The sequence below is a fragment of the Leucoraja erinacea genome, chromosome 15 (assembly GCF_028641065.1).
Source record: "Leucoraja erinacea ecotype New England chromosome 15, Leri_hhj_1, whole genome shotgun sequence".
Taxonomy (NCBI): domain Eukaryota; kingdom Metazoa; phylum Chordata; class Chondrichthyes; order Rajiformes; family Rajidae; genus Leucoraja; species Leucoraja erinaceus.
Window position 1 is genome coordinate 10289627 of NC_073391.1, and position 7768 is coordinate 10297394.

Sequence of the window (7768 nt, forward strand, 5' to 3'; positions counted from 1 at the left end):
TCCTCCCCTTCCTTAACCCTCGAGCTGTCTCCTCCCATCCCCCCGCCCTCGGGCTCCTCCTCCTCTCTTTTTCCTTCCTTCTCCCCCCCCCATCCCCCATCAGTCTGAAGAAGGGTTTCGGCCCGAAACATCGCCTATTTCCTTCGCTCCATAGATGCTGCTGCACCCGCTGAGTTTCTCCAGCAATTTTGTGTACCTTCGATCTTCCAGCATCTGCAGTTCCTTCTTGAACACCGTGTTCTCTTAGTTGTTGTCTCTCGGATCTTCAGGAACAGTTGTTTATCCCTAGGCACATCGAGCCTAGGGACAAAATTCCTTGGAGCCTAGGGAATTTCCATTCAGTCTTTATACTATAGACGTCAGTCTTCAGGCTGCAAGGATAAGCCTGAATTTTCAATTAGCTGTCACTTTTATTCTCTACCCCACTTTCATTCTCACCTCTCTGCCTTTGGGCTCTTCACTGTCACAACAAATCCCAATATAAATTTTAAGAACACCATTTATCCTTTGTCTGGGCAGTGGGCTGGCTGTAGCTCTCAATATAACACCGAACTCAACAATTTTAGATAAGCAGCCATTCCAGTATGTGCCAGAACTAGACAGTGCTAATGTAAATTTGTCAACCCATAACATTAATTCAGTTTCTTTTCACATCTGCTGCGTGACCAGAAGGTATTTGCCAGCGGTCTCCTTCACTGCATGTATTTAGCATTTACTCTATTCAGTTTCTTACGCACTCTCCTCTACTCCCATTCTTTTCCCTAGATTGGAACCTCCTCCGGACAAGTTATCTATAATTAACAAGCAATTACCACATATAGTGCACAGCAATACCATCTGTATCATTGATTTTCTGCACTTCTTCCCATTATCCCCGCTATCCCTCACATATCCTCACTCCCTGTACCCGAGTTTCAATGAAAGGCCATTGACATGAAACATCAATGTTCTTTCTCTTCATCAATGCTGCCTGACCTGTATATTTTTCCAGCAATTTTCTCTTTACTTCAGATTTCCAGTGCTTGAAATGTTTTGGAGTAATAATACACATGGAAACAGGCCCACACCATCTATTTACAGCAAACATCCCATTTTATTTTTCCAACATTTACATAAGCAGCCTCCTGATTCTATCATCCACACATTAGAGGGTAGTTACAAAGGTCAATTAACCTACCACCCTGCATGTTTTTGAGATGTGGAAGAATGAATGGATGAATGAATAAGTTTATTGGCCAAGTATTCACATACAAGGAATTTGCCTTGGTGCTCCGCCCACAAGTGACAACATGGCATACAGTGAAACCAGGAACACCCCGAAGTCAGTGAGATAATCATTTATTCAGAATTGATGGTGGAATATTGTTATAAATGCATCTGTTTTTTTCTTGCACACTCACTGCTGGGCCAAAGTGTCAATGAGGATGGAGATGTTCTTGGAGCCACTTCCACCCATTACCTGTTTTATTGGCCACCACCATGTTAACATCAGGCGCGGTGCTTTGTAAGTCAGGTTCAATGTCACCAGTCACACTAGCGAGGAGAACTCTCGTCTTGTAGGAAGCTGTTGGAACTGAAAAGGCCAACCTTTGGTTTGTCGGACAGTCTTTTATTAACCTGCAAGACAAAGGGTGAAGTTTATATAAAAGTACTATCATGATGTGATGTGGTGTGGTTAATTGTACGTGGAATGCTCTGCCACAGAAGGCAGTGGAGGCCAATTCACTGGATGTTTTCAAGAGAGAGTTAGATTTAGTTCCTAGAGCTAAGGGAATCAAGGGTTATGGGGAAAAAGCCAGAAAGGTGTACTGATTTTGGATGATCAGCCATGATCAAATTGAATGGTGGTGCTGGCTCGAAGGGCCGAATGGCCTACTTCTGCACCTATTTTATATGTTACATTTCTCAGACTGTGAGTGACATAAAGACATAGAGTCATAGAATCATAGAGTGATACAGTGTGGAAACGGGCCTTTCGGCCCAACTTGCCCACGCTGGTCAACATGTCCCAGCTACACTTGTCCCAATGGCATTTGTGCTTTGAGTTATATTGTTGAGGTGGCAGAAGTGCATGTGCGGGTGTGCATGTATGTGTGCACATATGTGCAGGCACATGCAGTTTATGTTGGGACATGAGTGCATTTTTCCATCTGCAAGTATTGCATGCCTCTGCCTCTGCGTCTGCCTTTGTTAGCGCTGCATTTGCAAAGTACAATTTTAGAAGTGAGAGCACTAACCTTGACAACTTTAATGAGGCCATGAAGTTTCTCCCAGCAATGTTCCAGGTAGGTGGTCTGTCTGTTCTAAGGACTATTTCAGTAGCCATCACTTGCATCCTCATTTTTAGATCTGTCATCAGAGCTCAGATGGCATCCCTGGTGCAGAAGCAACATCCTCCTCTGAGCTTTAGGGTGTGTCTATGTGTCTGTAAAGAGGAGGGCGCACTTCTTCCCCTGAGCTGCCTGCCTCACAGCTATTTGAACACAACACAGCATAAACTTCCATCAGGGCTGTGCCTTAATGGAGCTGTGGCCTTGAAAGACTGGAATACTGATGTCAATTAGCCCCTGGATAGGCTGGCAGGTGGATGACACTGACCTATTAGTCTTCATGAGTGGCAGAGAAAGGAAGCCTTGCACAGTCAAGACGTGCACACACATTTTTAAGAGGAAATGTGAGCCCATATCAAGTTCCAGCGGCAATGATATCAATAGGCATGGGTTTAATGCACATCACAGGTCTGGCAGTCCTAGATAGGATCTAAGCATATGTCATTCTGAATGTAATAAAAAGCTTCTAATGCACAGCATGTAAAAATGATTTATCACATATGTACCAAAATCACAACTGTGCCAATTTACTTATGTGAGAATTGATTTCATGCTTGATTGCTAACATTGTTGCTCAACGTTAATGTATGACCTGCCGCTGGCTTGCATTCAAGTACTTATACTACCTAATTACAGATTGTAAAATGATCATAGTTATCCTTAAGAAATTCTCATTGCTGCAATGAGGATTCTTCGATTTCCTCTGTTTACAGTTTATTGCAAACTGGCAAACATACTTGTTATCCCCCGTATTTATGATTCTGCTACAAATAGCAAGCAGAAGAAATCTTTCTCACGCCAGTAAACAGATAAAGTAAACATTGGAGTGATCACAGTCATGACAAGCTGGCAATTTCTCAGAGAGTGCCACCACATATGTCAGCACACTGCAGGTAAATGAAACTAAATGCTTTATCGTTACCTTCATTAATATTAATAGTATTAATTAAGTCACATCAATTGAATGGAGTCTTGAATTAATTAGCTTTCAATTATATTCATGTTGTTCATTCTTTTTTTTAAACTTATTTATTTTTAAAAACATTTTCTTTTTGTACTTGCTAGCATAAATGGGTTTGGGCTGAAGGGCCTGTTTCTGTCCTGAATGTTTCTGTGATTCTACAGTGCCAAATTTCTGCTATCATCTGAGAGGTTTCAGAAACAGTGCATAAAGCTTTCTGGCAACGCAGGGAATCCAAAGTTGGTGCCTCAGCTTGCAGCCCAGGATTTGAGCACTTGAAGAAGGCCACGATGATAGTCTGGTATAAGGCAAACTGGGCTTTGGTTGTGGGTATGTCAGGGGAGACATAGACACAGTGAAATCCATGCATTAATTGCTGTCGGGTGCACTACTTTTACCTATTGAGAGGTGGCTGGAGTGGACATCAACATTTCTTTGGGGTAAATTCATGTTCATAAGTTCAATGGTGATAGGAGCAGAATTAGGCCACTCGGCCCACCAAGTCTACTGCACCATTCAATCATGGCTGATTTATCTTTCCCTCTTAACCCCATTTTCCTGCCTTTTCCCCATAACCCCTGACACCCATACTAATCAAGAATTTATCTATCTCTGCCTTTAAAATATCGATTGACTTGGCCTCCACAGCCTTCTGTGGCAATGAATTCCACAGATTCACAACCCTCTGACGAAAGAAATTCCTCCTCATCTCCTTCCAAAAGAAACGTCCTTTAATTCCGAGGCTATGACCTCTGGTCCTAGACTCTCCCACTAGTGGAAACATCCTCTGAACATCCACTCTATCCAGGCCTTTCACTATTTGGTAAGTTTCAAGGAACCCCCTCATCCATCAAATCCCCAGTGAGTGGAGACCCAGAGCAAAATATATACAAAGTACCTAATGTGGCAGAATTAAAGATGATTGCTATTTGAATCTTCTTAAACTCATCAGGCAATTTTCTTCTTTCCCTTACAAGATGTATTCAGACAAAGTAACTGTGGCAAGGCATATGCTGGTAAAATTTAAAGTTTCCATCATAAGTAAGTTGCAGATCACTCAATATAAATTAAACAGCCATCTATCTATACTATTACTAAAACTCTCATCATGACCACTTCCAGTCTGCATTGTAAATACATTTGCGCAGAAATGCTACCCTATATCGCTAGGATGTTTTTGCCATCCTACTCATCGTTCTCCTCTGCTCCGAGCGCCCCAAGTTTTGTTCCGATCGGTGAAATTTTGAGTGTTTTACTGTCATTAGTTGTGGGTATGCGGGTATGTGTGTGTGTGTGTGTGTGTGTGATAGTGTGTGTGTGAGATAGTGTGTGTGTGTGAGATAGTGTGTGTGTGTGTGTGTGTGTGAGATAGTGTGTGTGTGCGTGTGAGAGAGATAGTGCGTGTGTGTGTGTGTGTGAGATGGTGTGTGTGTGAGATGGTGTGTGTGTGTGTGTGTGTGTGTGTGTGTGTGTGTGTGTGTGTGTGTGTGTGTGTGTGTGTGTGTGTGTGTGTGTGTGTGTGTGAGAGATAGTGTGCGTGTGTGAGAGGCGGAGGGTATGTGTGAGATGGTGTGTGTGAGATGGAGGGTGCAAATGAGTCCAAGAATCCATTTGGCCCACAATGTCCATACTAGCCCTCTGGAAACCAGTCCCTTCGGCCCACAACACCCATACTAGCTCCCCAGAAAAATGGGACCCAACGGGCCCCACTTAGTCTAGTTATAAATATAGTTGAAACCTCTTTTGTATTTATTTTCTCTGTTAGGGCAAGTTGTGGTGTGCAATTGAACACTACAGATACCCTGAGTTGTTTTGTTTAGCACCAATTATACTGTCCTGCAAATTTGAAAGGAAGCCAGAACCAAGCAACATTAAGGCAAATGCAAACCTGCCACCTTCATAGTGTCCCATGAATTGCCTAAGAACTGAAATGATCCAGCTTTTAGGGATACAGTGCAGAAACAGGGCCTTCGGCCCACCGGATCCACGCCAACCAGCGAACCCCGCATATTCATATTATCCTACACACACCAGGGACAATTTTTACATTTACCAAGCCAATTTACCTTCAGATCTGTACGTTTTTTGAGCAACATTTAAATGCAAATTCACAAGACTGCACTTGACAATAGCTTTTTCACAAAGTGCCACTAGATCTGCAAATGAGATCCAGGACTGGATCCAGTTCAGAATATCTAAAATCTATTATTTTAGTTTTATATTTAATTGAAAATTGAATTATTAAATCTGACAATAATGAAGGAACTTTATGAAGGTCATAGCAGCCCAAGGCAGGAACTTGTAACACGTTTATGATATCTGATTTTTTATTTCACTTTCAAAAGACTTAAGCACTCAGATGGTGAGGTAAAAGCACTTATCAGAAATCCGGGTGTAATTTTATATTCATTTTGCCACCATTGATGGAGCCACACTGAGCTATGCATTTGCACAATGCAATATGAAACTTGGATGTATACATTTACAATAGGGACGGTAAGAAAACTCTTCAAATTAAGTAGGAAATATGTCTCAAGAAAGAACCTAGAGAAAGTCCTACATGTTTGATTATTTACAATGTAACACAATAAAATCTTCTAATGCTCAGAACAAAAAGGTTCTGGCAGAAATTCAGCAGATTTTATCATTCATACTAATATAAGATAGCAAGAACAGCAACTATTTAATATTAATATCATACGTTTGAAGAATAAAGCACGAATGTGGAGGCTCAGAATTTGAATTAAATAAAACAGAAAAGCAACCCCAGGAATGGATCCTATGAAGCTGAATGCCAGCATAAGCAAAATTGAACTAAATACTGTCAACCGGTTTGCTGAACTTCACAGTGGATTGTCATATGCGACATTAATTGATAATGACGATCAGAAAAGCCACACTTCACTCAGGGATGGAAATAGCGTGGGATCAAGAACATAAAAAAAGCTGAAGGTTTTATAGAGCTGTTATAATTAGTGTCCTCAAATAGGGATGCAAATAGTACACGTGCTGTCATCATTGCCCTTGACACCTTCAAAAGCGAAACTTCCATTACTTGAGGGGCCTCAAGCACATCAAGTTGCAAGGCAGAATTAGCAACAACAAGGTCTTCTGATGTGCTTTGTGTGCTGCTCTGTTCTGGTGAAGACGCATCTCACAACTGCTAAACACCATCATGTCAAAAGGAATAGTATCTATTGAACTCGAACCGGTCACGAAAGGAGTGCAGTTAAACAAGACTACTCTCAAGCACAATTTTAGCTTCTTCAACAACATTGTGAGTGGGGTGACTGTTAATCACCGGGCGGGGGCGAGGGGAATAAAACCCCAGAGGTGGGGCTGAGTCCACAAGCTGTGCTGATTGAGTCCGCGAGCTGTGCAGAGGAGAATGACCAGCAAAGCGACCAGAGCCCGCTCAGTCCCCATCGCACCCCAACCCCTTCCCCTCTGGTCCCCCTCGCTGGTTCCTGCCCCCCTCCCCCATAATACCACACTCTCCCCCATGGCTCTTCCCCTGTCTTTTTCTCCGAGCTCTCTCCCCCCCCTGCCCCCATACCCCCCTCCCCCCACCCCCACACCCCAACCCCCCCGTCATACCCCTCACTCCCACATACCGCTCGCAACCCTCCCCCTGCCCACACACACCCCTCTCCCACACACCTCCGCCCACACACCCCTCCCCCCAAACCCCCCTTGCCCACACATAGCCCCCCCACTCACCCCTCACCAGGCCACAACCTCTCTGCCCGCACATATCCCCGTCCCACCCACCCCTCCCTCCCACAAACCCCTGCCCCACACAACCCACCCCCTTGCCCTCAACTCCCCTTCCCACCCACAACCCCACCGCCCACACATACATCTGCCCACATACACCCCTCCCCTTCACACCCCCCCTGGCCCCCACACACCCCTCCCCCAAACCATCCCCTCCCACATCCACCCACCCCGCCCACAGCACAACCCCCCTCCCCACATCCCTCCTCGTCCCCCCCCCTCACAAACCCCTCCAGCCCACATACACACTTCCCACCCCACCCCCCCCCCCAACCACCCCCCCCCCCCCCCCGTGATGACCGGGACCCAAGTCTAGTCTCTCTTGATTCTCACACCTTAAGCCTGTGCCCTCTAGTTTTAGAATCCTCTACCTTGTGGAAAAGACTATGATTGTCTTGAAACCGTTAAATGTAAAGATGCTTGAACTTATGGAGTGAACTAAAAGTATTATCCATTAATATGAGGCTCAATAAAAAACTCAAGAGAAATTTTATTATTATTTAAAGAATCTGAAACTCTCCACCAGAAACAGGAGGTGAAATGAATGACCTGGAAACATTTGAACAGTTTAAATACGCACATAAAAGGGGGAAAGGAAAATATATGTTCTGAAGGTTGAATGAAGAAAGGGAAGTGGAAGTTCTCATAGTGAAGCAGTAACAAGGACAGAGAATCAAAGTTAATCCATTTTTCAAAGTAA

At 43.9% G+C, this 7768-nt stretch overlaps 1 long non-coding RNA gene across 1 annotated transcript; it reads right to left on the reverse strand.

Moving 5' to 3' along the window:
* Window positions 1-994: 994 nt before the first annotated feature.
* LOC129704384 (uncharacterized) lies at window positions 995-3413 on the reverse strand. The gene is made up of 2 exons (XR_008724717.1): window positions 2238-3413; window positions 995-1617 (listed from the first exon to the last, which is right to left on the reverse strand). It is a non-coding gene; the product is annotated as an uncharacterized LOC129704384 (long non-coding RNA).
* Between the last annotated feature and the right edge of the window lie 4355 nt (window positions 3414-7768).